The following is a 22820-nucleotide window of genomic DNA, read 5'->3' on the forward strand; positions in this document are numbered from 1 at the left end:
CTCAGAAAGCTCCCAGCCATCCCCTCCCCGCTGGCCATAGTCTCAGCCGCACCCCCTTTCTGGAGGGGAATCAGTGGCAGCTTTCAGCTGCTGTCAAGGTTCCTGAGGGAGCTCACTTCAGCAGAGGATCAAGGAAAGACTGGTTTTTATAGGGTCACTTTGCTGTGGGGAGGTGCAGGCCACAACAGCACAGGGCAAAGAGTTTGGGGGACCTGGTGCAGTGTTGAGCAAGGGAGAAAGGTATTCCCAGCTTCTGGGAGCCCAAGTGCCCAAAACAATACCAGGCGCATACCTGGATGCAGCCCCGTGTTTTCTGCACAGTAAGCAAGAACTCTAACTGAGCAGGTGCCACAGCCTCAGTCAGTGGATCTTTCTGGTCACAAAACAGCATCCTCGAGGGTCTCTGAGTTCAAGGCCACTCTAGTCTACAGAGCAATTCCAGAACTGCCAATGCCATACAAACCCTATCCTGAAAACATAACTAATGAAAAATAATAAAATAAATACAATTAAATTTAAAAAATTAACAAAACCCCCATTTTCCCCTCAGTCGGGAAAGGGTCGTGTTCCCTGATATTGGATAATTTTGTAGGGTTTTTCTTTTCTTTTTTTTTTTTAAATTTTTTTTATTCGATATAATTTATTTACATTTCAAATGATTTCCCCTTTTCTAGCCCCCCCACTCCCCGAAAGTCCTGTAAGCCCCCTTCTCTTCCCCTGTCCTCCCACCCACCCCTTCCCACTTCCCCATTCTGGTTTTGCTGAATACTGTTTCACTGAGTCTTTCCAGAACCAGGGGCCAATCCTCCTTTCTTCTTGTACCTCATTTGATGTGTGGATTATGTTTTGGGTATTCCAGTTTTCTAGGTTAATATCCACTTATTAGTGAGTGCATACCATGATTCACCTTTTGAGTCTGGGTTACCTCACTGAGTATGATATTCTCTAGCTCCATCCATTTGCCTAAGAATTTCATGAGTTCGTTGTTTCTAATGGCTGAATAGTACTCCATTGTGTAGATATACCACATTTTTTGCATCCACTCTTCTGTTGAGGGATACCTGGGTTCTTTCCAACATCTGGCAATTATAAATAGGGCTGCTATGAACATAGTAGAACATGTATCCTTATTACATGGTGGGGAGTCTTCTGGGTATATGCCCAGGAGTGGTATAGCAGGATCTTCTGGAAGTGAGGTGCCCAGTTTTCAGAGGAACCGCCAGACTGCTTTCCAGAGTGGTTGTACCAATTTGCAACCCCACCAGCAGTGGAGGAGTGTTCCTCTTTCTCCACACCCTCTCCAACACCTGCTGTCTCCTGAATTTTTAATCTTAGCCATTCTGACTGGTGTAAGATGAAATCTTAGGGTTGTTTTGATTTGCATTTCCCTAATGACTAATGAAGTTGAGCATTTTTTAAGATGCTTCTCCGCCATCCGAAGTTCTTCAGGTGAGAATTCTTTGTTTAACTCTGTACCCCATTTTTTAATAGGGTTGTTTGGTTTTCTGGAGTCTAACTTCTTGAGTTCTTTATATATATTGGATATTAGCCCTCTATCTGATGTAGGATTGGTGAAGATCTTTTCCCAATTTGTTGGTTGCCGATTTGTCCTCTTGATGGTGTCCTTTGCCTTACAGAAACTTTGTAATTTTATGAGGTCCCATTTGTCAATTCTTGCTCTTAGAGCATACACTATTGGTGTTCTGTTCAGAAACTTTCTCCCTGTACCGATGTCCTCAAGGGTCTTCCCCAGTTTCTTTTCTATTAGCTTCAGAGTGTCTGGTTTTATGTGGAGGTCCTTGATCCATTTGGATTTGAGCTTAGTACAAGGAGACAAGGATGGATCAATTCGCATTCTTCTGCATGCTGACCTCCAGTTGAACCAGCACCATTTGTTGAAAAGGCTATCTTTTTTCCATTGGATTTTTTCAGCCTCTTTGTCGAGGATCAAGTGGCCATAGGTGTGTGGGTTCATTTCTGGATCTTCAATACTGTTCCATTGATCCTCCTGTCTGTCACTGTACCAATACCATGCAGTTTTTAACACTATTGCTCTGTAGTATTGCTTGAGGTCAGGGATACTGATTCCCCCAGATTTTCTTTTGTTGCTGAGAATAGTTTTAGCTATCCTGGGTTTTTTGTTGTTCCAGATGAATTTGATAATTGCTCTTTCTAACTCTGTGAAGAATTGAGTTGGGATTTTGATGGGTATTGCATTGAATCTGTATAGTGCTTTAGGCAAAATGGCCATTTTAACTATATTGATTCTACTGATCCATGAGCATGGGAGGTTTTCCCATTTTTTGAGGTCTTCTTCCATTTCCTTCTTCAGAGTCTTGAAGTTCTTGTCATACAGATCTTTCACGTGTTTGGTAAGAGTCACCCCAAGATACTTTATACTGTTTGAGGCTATTGTGAAGGGGGTCATTTCCCTAATTTCTTTCTCAGCCTGCTTATCCTTTGAGTATAGGAAGGCCACTGATTTGCTTGAGTTGATTTTATAACCTGCCACTTTGCTGAAGTTGTTTATCAGCTGTAGGAGCTCTCTAGTGGAGTTCTTTGGTAGGTAGACGATCATGTCGTCTGCAAATAATGATACTTTGACTTCTTCCTTTCCAATTTGTATCCCTTTGACCTCCTTATGTTGTCGAATTGCCCGAGCTAGTACCTCAAGTACAATATTGAAAAGATAAGGAGAAAGGGGGCAGCCTTGTCTGGTCCCTGATTTCAGTGGGATTGCTTCAAGTTTCTCTCCATTTAGTTTGATGCTGGCTACCGGTTTGCTGTATATTGCTTTTACTATGTTTAGGTATGGGCCTTGAATTCCTGTTCTCTCCAAGACTTTAAGCATGAAGGGATGCTGAATTTTGTCAAATGCTTTTTCAGCATCCAATGAAATGACCATGTGGTTTTGTTCTTTGAGTTTGTTTATGTAGTGGATTGTATTGATGGATTTCCGTATATTGAACCAACCCTGCATTCCCGGGATAAAGCCTACTTGATCATGGTGGATGATCGTTTTGATGTGTTCTTGGATTCGGTTGGCAAGAATTTTATTGAGTATTTTTGCATCGATGTTCATAAGGGAAATTGGTCTGAAGTTCTCTTTCTTTGTTGGATCTTTGTGTGGCTTTGGTATCAGCGTAATTGTGGCTTCATAGAAGGAATTGGGTAGTGTTCCTTCTGTTTCTATTTTGTGGAATAGTTTGAAGAGTATTGGTGTTAACTCTTCTTTGAAGGTCTGGTAGAATTCTGCACTGAAGCCATCTGGTCCTGTGCTTTTTTTGGTTGGAAGACTTTCTATGACTCCTTCTATTTCTTTAGGCATTATGGGACTGTTTAGATGGTCTAGTTGGTCCTGATTTAATTTTGGTATCTGGTATCTGTCAAGGAAATTGTCCATTTCCTCCAGATTCTCCAGTTGTGTTGAGTACAGGCTCTTGTAGTAGGATCTGATGATTTTTTGGATTTCCTCAGTTTCCGTTGTTATATCTCCCTTTTCATTTCTAAGTTTGTTAATTTGGATACTTTCTCTGTGCCCTTTGGTCAGTCTGGCTAAGGGTTTATCTATCTTGTTGATTTTCTCAAAGAACCAGCTCCTGGTTTTGTTGATTTTTTGTATGGTTCTCTTTGTTTCTACTTGATTGATTTCGGCCCTGAGTTTGATGATTTCCTGCCTTCTACTCCTCCTGGGCGAAGTAGCTTCTTTTTGTTCTAGGGCTTTCAGGTGTGTCATTAAGCTGGTAATGTATGCTCTCTCCATTTTCTTTTTGGAGGCACTCAGGGCTATGAGTTTTCCTCTTAGCACTGCTTTCATTGTGTCCCATAGATTTGGGTATGTTGTGTTTTCATTTTCATTGTGTTCTAAAAAGTCTTTAATTTCTTTCTTTATTTCTTCCTTGACCAAGGTATCATTGAGTAGAGTATTGTTAAGTTTCCACGTGTATGTGGGTTTTCTGTTGTTTCTGTTGCTATTGAAGACCACTTTTACTCCATAGTGATCAGATAGGAGGCATGGGATTAGTTCTACTTATATTTGTTGAGGTCTGTCTTGTGACCAATTATATGGTTGATTTTGGAGAAGGTACCATGAGGTGCTGAGAAAAAGGTATATTCTTTTATTTTAGGATAGAATGTTCTATATATATCTGTTAAATCTAATTGGTCCAAAGCTTCAATTAGTTTCAGGGTTAGGGTTAGGGTTAGAACCAAGCGGACAGGGTCCAGGCAGACCCGGCGCCCACGACCACTGGTCATCACTGGCCAGCCAGGCTGCAAGCAGCGGCGGATTTATGGTGCCTTTCACCACACAGAAGCCACATCAGAACTCTGCCTCCCGCCAGTCAGTTACCAGGGCTCCATATTGGTTCTCGGTCGCCAGAGAAATCAGACTGAGGTACGCAAATATAACCCGAGACCAACATCGCGGGGGTCTAAGCCCGACGGGCGTTGGCCTGCACCCAGGCCCTGGGCTGATCGGAGGTCCACCGGGGTGCAAACCCGGCCAGGAGGTTTTTTTCCTCCCGGGCCGGCCTGCGCACCACCACCATTTTGCCTAAGGGAAGCCAGGGAGACCTAGCAGGCAAAACCAAACCGGCTAACAGGCATAGCCCGAGGCGGACATAGCAGGGGTCTCAGACGGTCAGGCCCCGGACTGCCCCCAGGTCCTGGGCTGCTCGGCGGGCCATCTGTGTGCGAACCCAGCCAGGAGCTTGTTTGCCTGGGCCGGCGCGCACCTCCGCCATTTTGCCTACGGGAAGCCAGAGAGACCTAGCAGGCAAAACCAAACCAGCTAACAGGCATAGCCTGAGGCGGACATAGCAGGGGTCTCAGACGGTCAGGCCCTGGACTGCCCCCAGGCCCTGGGCCACTCGGTGGGCCACCAGTGTGCCAACCCGGCCAGGAGGTTGTTTATCCGGGCCAGTTTGCGCACCACCGCCATTTTGCCTACGGGAAGCCAGAGAGACCTAGCAGGCAAAACCAAACCAGCTAACAGGCATAGCCCGAGGCGGACATAGCAGGGGTCTCAGACGGTCAGGCCCTGGACTGCTCCCAGGTCCTGGGCTGCTCGGTGGGCCATCTGTGTGCCGACCCAGCCAGGAGCTTGTTTGCCCGGGCCGGCGCGCACCGCCGCCATTTTGCCTACGGGAAGCCAGAGAGACTAGCAGACAAAACCAAACCAGCTAACAGGCATAGCCCAAGGCAGAAATAGCAGGGGTCTCAGACGGTCAGGCCCTGGACTGCCCCCAGGCCCTGGGCTGCTCGGTGGGCCATCTGTGTGCCAACCCGGCCAGGAGGTTGTTTATCCGGGCCAGTTTGCGCACCACCGCCATTTTGACTACGGGAAGCCAGAGAGACCTAGCAGGCAAAACCAAACCAGCTAACAGGCATAGCCCAAGGAGGACATAGCAGGGGTCTCAGACCCTGGACTGCCCCCAGGCCCTGGGCTGCTCGTTGGGCCATCTGTGTGCTGACCCAGCCAGGAGGTTGTTAGCCCAGCAGACTCTCCCAGCACTCTCAGGGAACTCGCGCATGCCACCATCCTAGCCACCTGACACACCCAATTAACACCCACAGCTGACAGGAGCTTTGCACCAACATTGGCCTGCCAGGCTTTTGCCTAGACTCAGGGCCTGAGCAGCTAGGCTAGCCTTGTGTGCACCAACCCGGTTGGGAGTTCTGCTGCCCAGATCAGCCTGGGTGGCAGCACCACATCTCCAAGTCCTGCAAGTGGCTAGCTGGGTTTCCGGGCGGCCAGCTGGGAGAAGTCAGTGTGCTCCAGTGAATCCAGCAGGCCCCAGCGGGAGCCTTCGGGTGCCTGCTTTGGGATCTGAACAGCCTGGGCAGCAGCACCCTGTCTACAAGCAGCGCAGGAGGTAAGCTGTGCACCAGAGGCCAACTGGGAAGGGGCAGCTTGCACTGGTGAGTCCAGCACTGACAAGAAAAACTAACACCAGTGAGAACTAGATGGCAAAAGGCAAACGCAGGAACGTCACTAACAGAAATCAAGGCAATATGGCAACATCTGAACCCAATTCTCCTCTACCAACATGTCCTGGATACCCCATCACACCAGTAAAACAAGATTTGGATTTAAAATCACTGGTCATGATGCTGGTACAGGAACACATGAAGGACACACTTAAAGAAATTCAGGAGAAAATGGATCAAAAGTTAGAAGCCCTTGTAAGGGAAACACAAAAATCATTGAAAGAAATCCAGGAGAATACAAAAGCCAACAAGGAGGAAATGCAAAAAACACTTAAAGAAATACAGGAGAACTTTGATCAACAGGCTGAGGTCATGAAAGACGAAACACAAAAATCTCTTAAAGAAATACAGGAGAACTTTGGTCAACAGGCTGAGCTCATGAAAGAGGAAACACAAAAATCTCTTAAAGAATTACAGGAAAACACAAACATGCAAGTGAAGGAGCTAAGCAAAACCATCCAGGATCTAAAATCAGAAGTAGAAACAACTAAGAAAACTCAAAGGGAGACAACTTTGGAGATAGAAAGCCTTGGGAAGAAATCAGGGGACAGAGATACAAATATCAACAACAGAATACAAGAGATAGAAGAAAGAATCTCAGATGCTGAAGATTCCATAGAAACCATGGATTCAACAGTTAAAGAAAATGCAAAATGCAAAAAGCTTGTAACCCAAAATATCCAGGAAATCCAGGACACAATGAGAAGACCAAACCTAAGGATTATAGGCATAGATGAGAGTGAAGATTTACAACTTAAAGGGCCAGCAAATATCTTCAATAAAATTATGGAAGAAAACTTCCCTAACCTAAAGAGAGAGATGCCCATGAATATACAAGAAGCCTACAGAACTCCAAACAGACTGGACCAGAACAGAAATACTTCCCGTCACATAATAATCAAAACACCAAATGTTCTAAACAAAGAAAGAATACTAAAGGCAGTAAGAGAAAAAGGCCAAGTAACATATAAAGGAAGACCTATCAGAATCACAGCAGACTTTTCACCTGAGACTATGAAGGCTAGAAGGTCCTGGGCAGATCTCATGCAGACTCTAAGAGAACACAAATGCCAACCAAAACTACTATATCCAGCAAAACTCTCAATCACCATAGATGGAGAAACTAAGATATTTCATGACAAAACCAAGTTTACCCAATATCTATCCACAAACCCGGCCCTAAAAAGGATAATAGAAGGACAACACCAATACAAGGAGGGAAACTTCACCCTGGAAAAAGCAAGATAGTAACCTTTCATCAAACCCAAAAGAAGTTAAGCATTCAAATTTAAAAAATAACGTCAAAAATGATAGGAAGTAACAATCACTATTCCTTAATATCTCTTAACATCAATGGACTTAATGCCCCAATAAAAAGACACAGACTAACTGAATGGATACGTAAACAGGACCCTACATTTTGCTGCTTACAGGAAACACACCTCAGGGTCAAAGACAAACACTACCTTAGAGTAAAAGGCTGGAAGACAATTTTACAAGCAAATGGTCTCAGGAAACAAGCTGGAGTAGCCATTTTAATATCAGATAAAATTGACTTTCAACCCAAAGTCATCAAAAGAGACCCTGAGGGACACTTCTTGCTGGTCAAAGGAAAAATACAAAAAGAAGAACTGTCAATCCTGAACATCTATGCCCCAAATGCAAGGGCACCCTCTTTCGTAAAAGAAACTTTATTAAAACTAAAAGCACACATTGCACCTAACACAATAATTGTGGGTGACTTCAACACTGCACTTTCCTCAATGGACCGATCAGGAAAACAGAAACTAAACAGGGACACAATGAAACTAATTGTAGGTTTTTTCTTATCCCAGAGAAATCTATCCAGAACCTACTATATTGATAGAGACAATACCAAACCAACACACATGAAGCTGTGGGTTCCCCACAAGGAAACACCCCACAGAAACAGGTATGTGGCACACATGTACTCTGAGCACTTAGAGAAAGGAGAGGAAGATCAGACATTCAGGTTCATATCAGATCCCACAGAGAATGCAAGACCTTGTTTTGCCAAAAAACAATTCTGAGCTTCTGTGCTGGAGGGCTGACTCAGCAGTGACAAGTATTTAACTGGCTTACAGGGGACCCAAGTTCTATCCCCAGGACCCATGTCTGGCAGCTCACAACTCAGGGTCTGCAGATGATGGACACATGAGTTTCAGCATAATAAAAGCACATTTACATTTTTTAAAAAAGAAAATTACATCAATTTAGCTATTCACATGACTGACTCATGAAGTTGTTAGGCCATGATTTGATACATGAAACAGATAGAAATGTAAAGAGTATTTTTGCCAGGCAGTGGTGGGAACAGCCTTAATTCCTAGCACCAGGGAAGGATAGGCTGGCAAATCTCTGAGTTTAAGGACAACCTGGTCTGAGAACACGCTCCAGGATAGCCCGAGCTGGATAGAAAAAACATGTCTAGAAACAAAACCAAAGCAAACAAAGTTAAATTAAAAATATTTTTCATACATGGGTTAAAATCATGCTAGAACTTAATGCTCTTTATGGAGAGGGTGCTGTACCACCAGGACTATGTGCTTGTTTGCTCTGTGTCAAAATACTAACTACCCCAGACAGACAGACAGACAGACAGACAGACAGACAGACAGACGGATGGACAGACAGACAGAGGGAAGGCAGACAGATGGATGGACAGACAGACAGAGAGGAGTACAGGGAAACTGAGAGATGATTTCTTCTTTCCTGTTGGGTCATTAGAAGAAGGCTTGTCATCCCTGTACATGAACTGTTCCTTCCCAGGATGTGTCACTTGAAAACTTTCACAGAGCTTCACATTTGTCTGTGGGTTGTACTGTCTAGCAATGCTCCTGGGCCTCTGAATGAGATGTTCTCTTGGTAATGAGCAGGAACGTGGGAAAAGAATGGGCCTTGTCCCCTCAGAAGCTCCACATTTCAGTGAACGCCCTTCAGTCATGGCTCGTGCTCCTGGAACTTAGTACTCACTTTCTGCATGGAGACCACTGCTGTGTCTGTCTTCCACTGGGGAACTCTGCTTGCTTCATTGTCTTTTAGTGTTCATGCAAGGGGGGTGTTTTCCTGTGGTTACCTTCATCTGGTGCTCTAATATTTTACAGTTGCTTCTCTGTCAGTCATTTCAGTTGTATTAGGTGAGGAAATGAGTTTCCCATCTTTCCCTACAACTTAGTGTACACTTCTCCTGAGTCCCCCAGAGTCAACCCATCAGCTTCAGATGAGTACTGAGACTAATTCTGGGCTGTATTCTCTATGATTGCCTTAATTTTACCTTTCCACATTAGTGCTGCGACATTAGGAGCGCGACTGTCAGATTTAGAAAGTGCTCTCTGAGCTTCCCCCAATGTCTCTGTGGTTTCAGGGCTGTTACCTTGAATTATAAGACTCCTGACATTTTGCCCTTCTGTTTGCTGACATGCACCAGAGGAGGACTTCTCAGAACACATCAGGTAGTTCTAGCACGTGACCCATAGTATGAGGCTCCAATGAATTTTCAAGCTAATAACTTCCACTATTGTAGACATTTTGTTCTTGTCTATTTGCTGGAGGCCTGGGGTAGCAGAAGCTGTCTAAGACGTCTGATCAGTTGAGTTTCTGACTGCCGTCTGCTATGGAGAAATTCAGATGCTTCATTAATTTCACATCATCTTTCCATTCATTCATGGTATTGCCTGTCACAACATTAGTCAGTCTCTAGCTAATATTCATTGTTTTCAAAATGAAGTCCTTTTCACTGATGTTGAATAGCCAGGAGGCACCAAAGATTTGTCCTTTGCTGTGCTGACAAACCATGGTGGCCTGTTGCCACTCCAACTCCTCTGGAGTCTATGTGACATGGCAAATTTTGTGCTTTAAGATCTGAGGTGTGTGAAGTCATGCTTTCAGACCTGAGGTGTGTATTCCTTGGAACCTAGCCTCCTGGAGGTCCCTGGCATCCTGCTTCTGCAAGCTGTTCCAGTGAATTGATCAAATTCTGTGGATTTGGGTTCTGTGCTTAGTCTTTCTTGATTGTTATGATAATAGCTAACATAAAGCAACCTGGACATATCTTGATAGATCAAGGGCCCAAGGGATATTCCAGGAAACATTCCTGATAGTGTGATCACTCCAGGGCCTACAAAGACTGATGCCTATGAATCTGATAACCAGCACAAGGTAGTACCAGACTTCGGTCAAAGAAGATTCATAAACTATTCAACACAGGATCCCTCATTTTTCCAAGCTTTACTCAGAGTTAAGTGGAACAAAAATGAGATATTTGGAGATGTAATGAATCAGTTACAACAGGAAGAGTTGTTTATGAAAAATGCAGATATAGTAGATAGTGAAAGGATCAAAGTTCAACAGCTGGAAGGGAAGTCCTCCCATAGGTCCTTTTCTGTACCATTGCCAAGGTCCTCCACAGAGAACATGATGTCCCAGCACCTTATTTGGTAGGTGTCTTCACACATGAGCACAGATACGCCCCCTGGTGGACATGGGTCAAAAGGGCATTGTGTGGATGGACAAGTGGGGAAGGCTAGATGGGCAGGGAAGGGAGCTGAGCAGGCTGGTAGCTCATGAGCCATGTGGACATTGAGGCTGAGCCTGCTGTCACTCACACACTGAAATCCCACCTCTTGGTACCAAAGCAGAGAAGGAACGGTTTCAGATTCTAGTGTGGTGATAGTGTGAAGGCTTATAACAATATAAAAACTGAATAAAAAGGGGTGGGGAGTAAGGCCTAGAGTGATAGTGGCTGCCTTGTCCCTGGAAGTATCTGTTGTGATCTCCGGGACAAATACCATGGGAACATGGGAAGAAAGTTCTAGTACAAAGAGCTTCCTGAATGATGGAGGGCTTATGAGGCATCCCTTGGGATGGCAGTGTCTATAGCATAGGCTGCTTTAGGTCCAGGGACCTGTCTGAGACTGCCTCCTGGTCTTGCACTGCTCCCAACATGATTCCTACAGACCCAGATGGTGCTGGGGACTTCTCCATGTACTCCCTTCTGCTACCTGAGTTCATCATTGATGCCCTGCCCCCACACTGTAACTTTTCCCTTAACTTCTTCAATTTACCGAAGCCTGGGTCTGGGAGAGACAGGGTTCCCAGTCACTGTGGTGCTGGACTGAAGGACTGGAAGCCCTGCAGCTTCTGGAACCCAGGACTGGGAACTTCCTGATTTAAGCCACATCCCTGTTCCTTACCCCAACCCTGCTCCATGTAGGCCCTGGGAACTCACCAGACAGCAGCATGGTGGATCCACAGCTCAGTAGAATTAAAAGCCTCAGAATCAGAGAATGATTGCTCTTGGTGACTGCTGCCTTGGCAATGTTTTCTTTCCACAGATGCTTTTTACTGCTGTTGGCAAGAAAATGGGGAAATCACTAGTACCTCCCTGCTGTGGCCCCAGGGCAGAGTATGTAAGAGTTCCCAAGTACCTGGCTGTGATTCAGGCCTTCTGTCCTCTGACCAAGCATCTCCCTAATCCACTTGTCCTTAAATTTCTTAGGGGATCCCTGCTGTACCTTGTGGCTTGGAACCTCCCTCCCTGTGAACCATGGCCCCTCTCACACTGGGTCCTGTGGAGATTACAACTATGAACTGAATCCTGACAACAACACCTTTCAGGACTCACACTCCCTCTCCCAACTCCCAAGTTGGTGTTGTAATCCCTCTGAACTTTGTATAAAATCTGAACTGAACTCTTAGGGTTTTGTTGAGTCATCAAAGTTGAAGCCCTAGATATAACAATTGAGGATGTTTGATTTGGGTGGTCAACTGATTCTGAACCCATGTTTATTAAATGAATGAGTACAAAGGTTGAAAATAAACTGAATCTTTTTCTTTCTGTTGTAGTAGAGACTTATGCATAGGAAATGTCCAGATCCCTGGCACATCATGCGTGACTCACTTTTATTTTTTGACGCTGTTTTGCACGTTCACTCTATATTTGTAAAGGTATGTGTGTGTGTGTGTGTGTGTGTGTGTGTATGTGTGTGTGTGTGTGTGTAGTGGAGTGTCAGAATAGTGAATATACAAGACAGAGATTAACAGGTGAGGAGTCATTGGTGTCATCTAACTAGTGGGTTATGCCAGGTAGAGAACTCAAGATGCTCAGTGCTTGCCTGTACAGGATGAGCCACAGCTAATGACACCCACTGATGAGTCTGACAGACCCACTGTGAAGAGCACTCTCTCACACACTGGCTTGGGAACTTCCTGCAGAGAACACAGAGTAGAGCTCTCTCCTGGGTCCTGATCTACCTGGCTGAGGTGGGCATGTCTCTCCTATGGAAACACTCTGATGAAGCATCACTCACCTTCTCTGTCTTTTGAGCTTCTCAATAGACTGCTCACAGCTGTTTTCAAGTAGTTGTTTATGTGCCATTGGGTCTGTGGGCTGCACTTATGATGCTGTCTTAATCATTTTAAGAGAATTTTTTTAATATTTGTATATGATAGAGTCCCTCAAAGTGTGTGTCATCTACATTGGCTTAGAAGTAAATAAAATCACATATAAATAGAATTTTAATTTCTTTTAATTAATTACATTTAAATCACTTTAAATTGATTCTGTACAAGCATGAACACATAGATTGTACAATGTTACCAATTTAAGTGTGATGTTTCCATGTTTTAGCTAATAAGAATTGAATCTTACATATCATGCTCAAGCTGGATCTTCTCCATAGATGACAAAAGTGGTTGACATGGACATCCACATTATTAAGGGTAGAAGAGAAAAGCCTAAATTGTGTCATGACTTATAACAGAGAGTAAAAGAGGAAGGACCATTAAGACTGAGAAGACACAACAGTTAGACTGTGGGAAGTAGATTGCTAATAAAATGAGGAATATTTTTAAATCAGAAGAGAATTCTTAGATTAGTGTCTCAAAATTTTCTTTTAAATAAATACAGTGGATAGTTTTATGTTAACTTGACCTGAACTAAAGTCATCTGAGAGAAGGGAACCTCAACTGAGAAAATAAAATCAGACTATTGGCAATTCTGTAAGGCATTTCCCAGTTAGTGATTGATTGGGGATGGGGTTCAGCCCAATGTGGAGATGCCATGCCTGAGCTGGTGGTCCTGGAATCTATAAGAAATCAGGCTGAGAAAGCCTGGGATATCCAGACACTAAGCAGCACCCCTCCATGGTCTCTGTGTCTGCTTTTGACTCCAGGGTCCTGCCATGTCTGAGTTCCTATCCTGACTTCATTTGATGACAAACAGTGATATGGAAGTGTGAGCAAAAGGTAAATACTTTCCTTCCCAAGTTGTTCTCTCATCACAGCTATAATAACCTTAAGGAGGGTAATTATACATATGTATGTCTATGTCTATGTCTATATATATACAATCATTAATATATTTATTTAATATAAAATGTAATATATAACATATATTATATGTTATATACAACATGTAATATGTATTTTAACTTTTCAGGAGAATATCTGTGAAGGTTAACTTAAAAAATGCAATGACATAGAGCCTTGTGGTGCATACCTTTCATTCCAGAACTCAAGAGACAGAAGCAGGCAGATCTCTGTGAGATTGAGTTACAAAGAAAGGTTTAGGGCAGCCAAAGCTATGTAGAAAGACTCTGTCTCAAAACAAAAAAATATGAAAACAAAATGTGACTAAAGAAAGGTATTTCCTTAAATATCATAAATTTATGTCCAGTCCAGATAATGCCTCTGTGTATTCCTCTCAGATTGTCAGACTATTCACTACCTAAAATCCTGGGTCTCATCTGAGTCAAAACTTAATTTAAAATCAATTTTTGGTCAGTCTTCAAGTCTACAAAGGCTGGATTTCAAATGACTATTTGTTCTTCAGTACTGACCCAACTAATATTCTCCATATTCAATAGCTCACACTCAGAGGCAAAGATTGACTAAGAAAAGAGGGCAAAGGTGAAAGCCAATGTTTTGGCCCTGGTTCCCAGATCAAAGAGTTCCCGCAGGAGACAGTTGAACACCTCTATACAAGACCTATATGTCTAGTAAGTCACCTGATTTATTTTTCAAAAAATTCAAAATAAAGATATTTTGAGAATTTTGTGATAACTGTATTTCCATCATTTCCAGCCTCCTTTTGCCCCTCCAACTCCTCCTGCATTCTAGGCACACACACTCAGGTAAACTGGGCACCATTTTAGTCATTATTGTTTATATAAAATACACACACACACACACACACACATGCTTGTGTAACACCACAGGCCCAAATAAACTATAAAGAAAAGATGGAATCTGTTAGTTTGGATGAGAATGGCCTCCATAGGCCCATGGGTTTCAATGCTGGGTCCCTAGGTTGTGGAAATCTCAGGGAAAGCTTAGGTCCTGTGGCCATGTGAGGGGATGCATATCCTTGTTGATGCTGGTGTGGACTTCTTAGAGAAAGTGTGTCATCAGTATTAGACTTTGAGGTTTCCAAAGCCCGCTGCAAACAAAATCTCACTCTCAAAATTGAACTGTAACTAAGACAGAAGACATGTTGCTCTGGCCTCTAAACATGCACAGACACATTTACACGGATGTAAACTGGTATATACATATGTACAGGAAACTCACTCACACACGTGCACACAAACACACAGACACTCATATACACAGAGGAAAGATGTCCTCATGGTCAGTTAATATTAAAACAGGGCTCAACATTTTGTGATCAGAGAACCAGGATATACAACAAACTTGACTTCCCATCTCACCCGAGTCAGAATGCCTATCACCAAATAACAAAAAATGAGGACCTGAATGCAGGTTCCACTATTAAGAGCTGTGCCTACTCTTCCAGAATACCAAGGTTGGATATCTAGAGCCAAAATGGCAGCTTGTCACCACCTATAACTCTAATCCCATGGGAACGGATACCCTCTTCTGGCCTCTGAGAATACTGCACTGCACATGTACAATTAGACAAAAAAAAATGGTCATGCAATGAAATAAAAAAATAAGACAATTAAGAAAATAATCACCCCACACAAATAAATGCTAGCAAGGATGTGTAGCTAGGGCAAGCAATGTACACTGCTAGACGAGGATAACTGGGAAGCCATGATGGAAATCAATATGGAGGCTTCTCAAAAATGGTACATATTTACTATATGATCCAACTGTACCATCACTCTTGGACATATAATCAAAGAACTCTACTTTCTATTCCTGAGATATACGTACTTGCTCATGTTTAAGGGAGCTCTTTTCATAACAGGATATAAGCAACCGTTCATCAAAGGAGGAAGATGGGGAGGGAATTCCCCTAAATTTCCCAGCTAAGAAAAGGAAAGGCTTCAGCCTGAGGACCAAGTTGTCTCCAGGAAGATTTAAGAGGACTTATGGTACTTTCCAGGAGTGGGGATCCAGGAAAGGGAAAATCACTTGAAATGTAAATAAAGAATATATCGAATAAAAAAAAATAAAATAAAAGTTTTAATGCAATAAAGCTTATTCCAAAATAATTATATATTATATTGATGTAAACATAGGTCACCTAACATTAGATGAAAATTTTTTATCAGTCTTTGCTGAGTGGGCCATGTTCCAGCCTAAGCAAGCAGCAAATCTTGGCAGCTTTGGCCAAATCTTTGGTTCTGGCTTTAGAGACAAGGATAGAAGAAGGGACTGTAGAATCTTGCTTCCCAACTCAGTAAGGCTGCTGAGGCCAGTTGTGAGTCAGGGACGCCCCGGCATGGAGGCCAAGAGAGGCCCGTGTGGGAAACTGTGAAGATGAAGCCTGGATTACATCACAGGCAGCAAGAATTTGGAGATGCTAGAGTCATGAGACACCTGCCAAGGAGATCTGCTAACAAGAGGAAATCCAGCCTAGGGACAGAAGGTCTTTGCAGGTAAACAAAGCTGATAGGATTTAGCATTCTGAAGAGCATTTTAGCATCACACATGGAGATGCAGGCTTTGAAGTTTGACCTGCTGGTCATCCATTTTAATTTATCCAAGTATTTCCTTGCTATGATCTGTTTTCTCCCTTCTGGATTGAAAATGTATAATCTCTGCCACTGTATGTTAGATGTATGGATCTGCATTTTCATATTAATCTTACAGGATGTTACTGTGAAAAGGTTGCATTGAGTCTTAAGAGACTTTGACCTTTTAGAAGGAATTGAGACTGTGATAGACTCTGGAAGTGTTGAAGGTGGACTGAATCATTTTTACATTATGATATGGTGACAAGCCTATAGAGGCAAGGGAATGGAAGGCAGTGGTTGCAATAAGAATGGCCCTCATAGACTCAAATATTTGAATGCTGGGTTTTTTAGGAGTGGCACTATGAGAGGAGGTTTGTGGCATGTTAAGAGTAGCTATGACTGTTTTTGGAGGACACGAGTTCCTGGAGAAGGACTTTGAGGTTTCAAAAAGCCCATTTCTAGCCCAGAGCCTGTTCCTTTGGAACTGGATGTGGAATTGTCAACTACCATATCTCCCTGTGTACCACAATGATACCAACCATGAGAATAATGACCTAAACCTCTAGAACCAGAAGCAAGCCTCAGTTGAACTCTCTCTTTTTTCAGAGATGCAATAGTTAGAATCTCTTTACAGCAACAGAACACTGACCAAGACAACCTGTTTCCCTGTTTAACACTTAAGTTGCTTTTGGTCAGAGTGTTACAGCAACAGAATGAATCTAGAACAACACAATGCCAAATCCCTTAGACCTAATGCAGTCATTTTGGAATGTCTTCCTGGAACTGGTCAGAGGATAGACCTCAGTAAAAGTCAGAGAAAAACTAAGATGGGTAAGTGTGGAAGTTGAAGATTTGTGATCCAACGTCTCAGAGATGTTCATGTACCAGAGAGAATGGAACAGCAAAGAGTTCCAGGAAATGTGCAGAGTCCGTGTTGCTCCATGGGATGAGGGAGCTGCCATATTGAGAAGGACAATGAGAATGACCACTGAGAAGGACACCAGCATTGATGGAAGCTCAGGGTTGATGCTGATGGCTCAAGGCTGGGGGTGGAGTTAGGCCACTGTATTCCTGGGTCCCAGCAGATATGGAACAGAAAAATCCCGTCATACTGACCGTCAGGAGCAGTCATATCAAGGACAGTGGTCCACTGAGGAGGAAGGGAGGAAGGAACAGCCTGGTGCCTGAATGCATAAGTGGGGCATGGCCAAAAGAAACAAAAGGTCTTAAAGTCAGATAGATGGTTAGCCAATCCGCATCTGGATTGGGTAACCCTCCCATGATTCTCAAGCTAAAATCAGATGTAATGGCTGAAGTGACTGCTAGACATATATTTTGATGCCCTCAGTGCCTTAGCTTATTCCCAGAAAGATATCTGTCTACACCTTTGAGCCAGCTCTGAGGCTGAGCCTCCACCTACTCCTCATAATTACCTACAGGCAACAGGGTACTCCTGAATAGACAACAGAAACAGAGTCTTTTACCCTATGGAAAAGACTTTACCTAGTTGGGCTGACTACACCCATTGCCCTTAAGGCAGACAGAATCATCACCTGAACTCACCACACCCAAAATTACCTAAGAGAGACCCTCCTCCTTCAGACTCTGAGAACATTTTACCCAGATGGCAGGTTGTCAAGGACAAAGACAATGCCTTGAAACTCAAATTGCAAATCTTATTCTTCTAGTAGCCTTGCTTTTAACCAATAGCTGCTCCTCCTCTACCATCCGTCTCCAGCCTTATGACCTAACTTGGATTTCCTATAATGCCCCTATGGGTGACATCCTTCAGCAGGTGCATGGAGTAGCTCAACAGGTACCTGGCCTCCCCACCTCACCTTCGACATCTAGGATCTTGTGGCAGTTACCTGGGCTAGTACCCACCTAAGGGAACATTATTTTTATGTATGTCAGGGAATAAAAGTAGTAATAAAAAGCAGAGAATAAAATGTGGAGGGGCTCACCATTACTATTGTAGATCATGAGAATGAATGAGTATGGTTATTTGGTGGGCAATTCCAGTAGAGGGCAAATTTATTCAGGACAACTGCCCCCCAAAATCACTGAAGGATGGGTTTGGCCTAGTACCAAAATTCTCCAACCCACAATATCAGAAACAAAACAAATTTAATCCCATTCCTCATAATATTCACCCAATAAGGAAAGGCAGCTATGGGATAGGGAATAGAAACAACTTGGGGGTTAAGGACCCACACTAACTCATGTTCAGGAACTGGGAATTTATTTTCCTTCTGTCTTGTCAGAGAAACATGGTTCCTCTTGAAAGAGTTAACTCAGAAACTTGAAAGGGTGAGGGGCTGGGTTGCATTCCTCAGTCTGTCCCATCCCAAAGGACAGTCAACAGGGTTCCCTGGACCACCTAGGGGAAAATGAGGGAAAGAGACACAAGAGACAGACAGTATTCTGATCAAGCTGTCAAATTTTATTGTTTTACACACCCCAATATAAAGCAAATCAAGCAGCATGTAGAGAGGGCGTATGAGGGGGCAAACAGTATCTCTGGGGAACAGTCTCTCACAGGACAAGCATTGTCTTTAAACTTTGTCTCAAGGAAGTCGTCTCTTAAATTGTTTCTCAGAATCTCATGGGAAAGCTGGCTGGATTTCAAGGATGCTGGCAAGCTAAAATATCATGAGCAAGTGAAGTGGCAAGAGATTGCTATAGTAACCTAACTACAGGTGAGCTCAGTTTGTTCTATCCAACTCAGGTGAGCCCTGTATGTGCTGACCAACTTGCTATTTGGCAAACCTGAAAGCTAATATTTTTCCTTCTAAAAGCAATCTTGAGCATGTAAGATGGCAGAAAGGAGGAGGTTTCGAGGTCTATGTGAGAATGGCTCCTGGAATCAGACCACAATAGGGAGGGAGAGATCAACCTAGGGGTGAGGACACATTCCAAAGGACAGACTAGACTGACCTGACTGACTGTTGGCCACTTACCTCATTCCCTAGGTGACCAATCTGTTTAAAAGTATAACTGTCCTGCCAGGCACACTTTGCCCAATGGTGTTTGCCCTGGGGACTGTATAAAAAGTCTGCTGTGCAGACTGTGAGTGTTGCTCTCTCTACATATGCAGAGTGACCCTAGCATGCTAATATTTTTAATAAAAAAATTCCTCATGCATTTGAATCAATTCTGTCTCCTCATGGTCTGCACAGGGGGCCCAATAATGAAAGGCTGGTGGAGTCTTTCACTCTTAGACCATTGAGGAAAAATCCAGTGTTTGGCCCCACAAAAACCCACACCCCAAAGGTCATCATCACAATATGGTCTACCCAAATTCCCAATGGAATTGTACCCTCAGAGGTCCACACACAGGACCTTCAGACTAGCACTGACATGCCCCCACAATCACTGTCACCATAGGGTCTACCCTAATTCCCAACAGATTTGGAATCTCTTAGGTCCAAACACAGAACTTTCAGTCTAGCAAGGACATATTCCCTCTCACCTATAAGAAGTCACACATTAGGCTTTGATTGTTACCCATAAGGATTTCACGTCTAATTATTGGCTCTTTGTCAATGCTAACCCCCACCCACTTGCTGTGATGGCATTGCTTTCCATGCTTCAGTCCCTGAACATATAGAAGCAAATCATTGCAGATTACAACTAATGGGCCCTAGTCAGGTCAACTTACAATCAGTTACAGGGCAAGGACTATGTGTAGGCCAAGAAATACATACCAGGGGAATGTTCTCACCTCTGTAACCAGACCATTCCCAGGGATAAATATAATGTGCACTTCTTAGTCCCACATGAAGTCTGGTGGGCCTGCTCTACTGTCCTAACTCCATTCATCCAAATAGAAGCACTTAATGCTTCCTCTGTATTTTGTGTTCTGGTTTAATTGGTTCCCAAGGCAACTTAACTTTGTGAATAGCCCAGTGCTTGTATTTTGATGCTAATTTGAGCTCTGATCTAGAGGGAGGAGAATAGGATGATGAGGAAGGGAGAGGAGATACTGAGGATTGTCAAAGACAATGCAGAGAAGCTCCTGTCCTGGAGTGATATGGGATAATGTATATGGAAATAGAGTGTTGTACTGGGAGATCCTCCCAGTCTAGCCTTACAGCTTGTACTGATATTGTTTGAGTTGAGTTTTGGCAATTGGGTTGGAAAAATTCTGTAACACCCTTCTTTCTATTCTAAAGTGCAAATTGCACATCCTTAAGAGTTAGGCATAGAGTTAAGGATGTACATGAAAGAGCTGGACAAGGTGTCCACCTGGTGTCTTCAACCTGACAAAGCTGTCACCTAAATCTACAGCAAATACTCTACTTAGTGGTACTCATGCCCTAAGCTTGGTGTGTTTGCTAGCTTTAGGCTGACTATAGAGAAGCTACAGTCATTTGAGAGGAAGGAACCTCAATTCAGAAAAGGCTTCCATAAAATCAGGATGTGGTACTTGATTTGGTAGAACATAAACTAAAATGTAATAATAAGGAGAAGAATACCATGGCCCCTAGAAAAAGATGACATGCAAATGCACAAAGCATACCATATTTTTACCAAATAGTCACCAGAGGCAGGGAGAAGAAGAGACCAGATTAGCAGAGGGGAGTGGGAGGAGAAAAGGGAGACAGGATCATAAATGGGCAGAGACAGCAGAAAAACCCAAAAGGCCAGGAGAATGAATGCAAATATTCAGCTGTGGAGGGTGGAGTGAGGTGGCAGGAAACCAAAAGAAAGACCCAGAGTCCTGGAATGTGAGAGGCACCCAGGACTCAATAGGGATGACCTTAGCCAAAATGCCCAAGAGTAGGGAGATGTAACCTGAAGAGACCACCTCTAGTAGTTAGACAGGGCCCCCAATAGAGGGATGGGGACACCAACCCTCCTTCAAAGTTTTTGACCCAGAATTGTGTCTGTCTTAAAGAAATGCAGGGACAATAGTGGAGGAGAGATTGAAGGAATGGCCAAGCAGTGTCAGATCCAGCTTGGGATCCATCCCATGGACAGGCACCAAGCGTTAACATCATTACTGATTCCATTTTGTACTTGCAGACACAAGCCTAGCATGGCTGTCCTCTGAGAGGCTTAGTTAGCCATGGACTGAGACAGATGCAGATACTTACAGCCAACCATTGGACTGAGGTCTCTAGTGACATCCTAAGCCAGGCATCTGCCAGCTCCACATACAGTCCTAACCCCAGGTCCAACCTGACCCTGCTCTAGGATTCCCCTCTATGACACCATCCAAGCCAGAAATTGAAGTCCCAAGCTGGGGTCAGTTGCAGCCTGATATGACCTTGCAGGGAGCATGGGTAGGTAGACGATTACTCTGGATTTTTTGGTGGGATACATTCAAATCCTGTTCATTACCTGGTTCGGTCTGCATCTTGCCTGATGTTTCACCTTTCAGCAACATCTGCTGGTTGCCCACCTCTTTGTGTCTCTGCCCATCTGTAAACAGGTATCCTTAAGAACAGATTTGAGTCAGGCATTCTATTGTTTCCATGTGTGGTGTGCAGCAGGTGATAAGAATATTGTATTAGTGGGAGCACCCACAGCAGACACTGCCCACTGCCCTAAGCAAAACCACAACATTTTCCCTGTGAGCGATGGTAGTGATGTTGCTGGGATTGTGCCCATGGTGGCTGCTGGCATTCAGCCCTGCTGGCATGAGGACTTTGCATGCCAGTTATTATGAATTTGAACTATGTTCTTTTCTTTTTAACATGGGATCACACTGTGCAGTTCATATTGGTCTCAAATTCACCACCCTCACACCACAGCCTTGGTAGTATTGAAATGAGAGTCTTACCAATTAGGATGAGGGGTCTGAGAACTTCCCATTCTCTAAGCAGCAGTTACCAGAGGTGGGCTATTTTTTTTAGCACAGGGGATTGGAGGTTGAGATCCCTCACCTCAGAAGTGACTTAGCTCATTTATGACTACTGGGCTTAATGGCAAGAGAGGACACTTTTACAGAAACAATTCTTTCTTTTCCTGCTCTGGCTACTGTGAAGCAAACATTGTTTTACCAGGTACTTCCTGCTGTGATACTCTGCCTCACCATAGGCCTAACACATGGAAACAGCTACCCATGCACTGTGAACTCTGAAACAGTGAGCCAGAAGGAAACTTTTCTTTATCACATGATTAGCTTGGTAATTTTGTCACTGCACCAGAAATCTAAGGTGGAGTCATGGAGATAAAGCTGGAGTGTCCCTGATCTCACATGGTCCAGACATCTTTGCTATGTGTTTGTGAGAAGCACTTGGAGAAGTTTGGAGATGCACCCTGCTGGAGAACTGGGCAATGTTCTAATGGAGCAAATTGACATTGTGATAGAGACTTGATCATAGTGATAGGACTGAGGATTCTGATTGGAATCAGACTAGAGGGTACTCCTAGTGTAATATATCTTGTCAAACATCATACATGCAAAAAAACATGCACATGAACACATGCTAGTATGCACACATTAGCATACACATACATGCACAAAAGCAAATATATAATCACACATGTGCACACACAACACAGGATCAGACATGCAGACACAGACAAATACATGTGACACTTATGTTCCCTGAGAGCTTCTGAGGCAGAGTCTGTATGAGGTAGAGTGCACTTTAGAGAAGAGTGTTTCCTGAAGAGATTGGTAACATAAAGAAGCCAAGGGCTTCTGGGACAAATACTGGGACAAGTGGAAGCATGGTATGAGGACAACTCAGGAATCTGAGAGCCATCAGAGTGACAGGTGAACATATGAATGGCTTCAGGGCCAGTGAGATGAGGTTCTCTAGGCACTGGGAGTCTATCAGGTATGATAGGGTTCAGAGTTGGCCTTGTTAGGTGATGTCCCTGTGGCAGAGCACATCTGGTCTGTGTCAGTAGAGATTATCCTCTCACAGA

The 22820-nt window shown here is 43.6% G+C and overlaps 2 protein-coding genes and 1 non-coding gene across 8 annotated transcripts in view; 1 reads left to right on the top strand and 2 right to left on the bottom strand.

The window, feature by feature from the left end:
- Positions 1-22820, bottom strand: part of LOC127674161 (UL16-binding protein 1-like) — a 564502-nt gene that overhangs the window by 193991 nt on the left and 347691 nt on the right. The window lies entirely within an intron of this gene.
- Positions 1-22820, bottom strand: part of LOC127674162 (UL16-binding protein 1-like) — a 231608-nt gene that overhangs the window by 25149 nt on the left and 183639 nt on the right. The gene's annotated exons all lie outside the window — the stretch shown is intronic.
- Positions 20361-20466, top strand: LOC127674287 (U6 spliceosomal RNA). The gene has a single exon (XR_007975337.1). It is a non-coding gene; the product is annotated as a U6 spliceosomal RNA (small nuclear RNA).

The sequence above is a fragment of the Apodemus sylvaticus genome, chromosome 23 (assembly GCF_947179515.1).
Source record: "Apodemus sylvaticus chromosome 23, mApoSyl1.1, whole genome shotgun sequence".
NCBI lineage: Eukaryota > Metazoa > Chordata > Mammalia > Rodentia > Muridae > Apodemus > Apodemus sylvaticus.